Here is a 1,934-nt window from a genome sequence, read left to right on the forward strand (position 1 = left end):
CCAAACCATGAGGTCAGTGTGGACATGTCTGGTTGCCTAGCCCACGTGGCAGAGCATCACGTGGGGGGATGCACAGTGGTACAGCTCATTGGTGGAAGGTCCATGAGCCTTGCAGAGGCAGGTGGAATTAGTCTGCAGCAGTGGTGGAAATCCACAATTTGAGATGTCAGCTGATACAGTTCATGTGGTGTAGCAGTGGCAGCAGTAGTGGTGGTGGGAGCAATGGTCCATGTGGCATTGGTCCTACATGGTCAGAGCAGCCAATGGCTGCAGAAGCCAGAAGCAGCTGCACGGGTCATGGTTTCGTAGAGTTTGGTTCTTGGCCCAATGCACCAATGATTTATGTCCATGCATGGCTTAGAATAGATCACACCAGACCAAGTGGGGTTTATTCAGGAGATAAAGCAAAGATGGGGGTGGGGAGAAGAAGAAGAGGAAGAAGATGGAAGAAGAGAGAGATGTCAAAGGGTTCTGCCTGTTTTATATGGTGGTGATGTAGCAACTCCCAAGTAAAGGTGGGAGGTAGCCAGGTGGATTCTGGGAATGTATGGCAGTTGCCTTGGCAACAATGTGGAGGTTGCCTAGATGTGATGTCACTGAGTTTGGAGCCTGATACCAACAATGAGGACTACTAGTAAGAGAGGATGTGTAGTCTCAACTGGCTATCTCTTGAAGCCAAGTAAAAGCTTCCAGTGGTGGATCTGATTTTCATTCAATTGAATTATTAGCCCTGGGGTTTTCATGAAAATCATAAATAATCTAGCCTTGCCAAGGAGCAACTTTGGCTTGGAGAGGAGTTCTGAGAGAAGGGGTGTCTGGGATTGGTGAAAACAAATCACTGGAAGTCAAACCAGGGGTCCAAGTTGGTGGTCTCTTGTTCTGCTGAGATGGCTTTCTAAGTTGCCCTCTGTGTATTCTCCTCTGCCCTAAACAGTTTTTACTTCCTATTCTAAAACTATTCTGATTGACAGAAACATCTAGCTTTCTGCTCAAGCTAGCTCTCTCTGAAAGTAAAAACTCTAAAAGCTCTCTAGATAGCTCAGAAATTTCCTGACCGAAGTCAGAAAAGCTGCTGTAAAAAAAATTCTTGAATCTTCTGACCAAGCCGAAATTCCGTTAGAAAACTTATAAAAGTAACTCTTGGGTTTTCCAATCAAAATCTGAAAACCAGAAAAATTCTAAAAGAGCCATGTTCACTCTTCCGACACTCTTCTCTGCATAGCTGCTAGAAAAAAATCCAAAATAGCTATATAAGTTTTTTAAAGAGCTATGTTTGCTCTCCATGAATTTGATGACAAATACAGAAATCCTGTTAGAAAAATTTTTTTGAAGAGCCATGTTTGCTCTCCAGAGTTCTCTAGATAACTCAGTTCTCACCAGAGAAAAATTCTTATAAAGAACTGCTATCACTTTCTGCTAGTTCCTCTCAGACAGACCAAAGCCCCAGTTTTTTATTTACATACCAATTCAGTTATTTTTCCAGGTTCCTCGTTGACCATCTATGAATCAGAATTCTAGAACTTTAGCCCCTTGACTTTTAGGGAGAGACAGGAAGCACATGCACAAACAACAAGATAGCTGGGTAGGACTAGGCCTGGACCTAAATTCACTCTTTCTTGGGCTGACCTTGAACTTAGGAATCTGCCTACATGTGTACCTACCTGTCTTTGTATAATTCTGACAAGTTGGCTCATAATGTAGTTGTTTCTATAAGTTTTTTTTTCTTTTTAGATTTGTGAAGCTCCTTTAAGAAATACAATTCATATTACATCCTTAAATTTTTGCATAGTTGAAAAACTAATGTTTTTAGAGCTCTTTTTCTACAGCCTTAAGAGTTGTCATGAAGGTTCCAGTGTTTACCACTTTGCTAAGACATTAGCTACACCTTTGCCTCTGGGATTCATGCTGTCTCTGATTATCATGGAGTCATTAAG

At 41.8% G+C, this 1,934-nt stretch overlaps 1 non-coding gene across 1 annotated transcript; it reads right to left on the reverse strand.

Moving 5' to 3' along the window:
* Nucleotides 1-1,140: 1,140 nt before the first annotated feature.
* On the reverse strand, nt 1,141-1,199 carry LOC114624443. Its single transcript, XR_003711919.1, has one exon. It is a non-coding gene; the product is annotated as a U7 small nuclear RNA (small nuclear RNA).
* Between the last annotated feature and the right edge of the window lie 735 nt (nt 1,200-1,934).

Source organism: Grammomys surdaster, unplaced genomic scaffold, assembly GCF_004785775.1.
Source record: "Grammomys surdaster isolate TR1022 unplaced genomic scaffold, NIH_TR_1.0 206, whole genome shotgun sequence".
In the NCBI taxonomy this organism is placed as follows: domain Eukaryota; kingdom Metazoa; phylum Chordata; class Mammalia; order Rodentia; family Muridae; genus Grammomys; species Grammomys surdaster.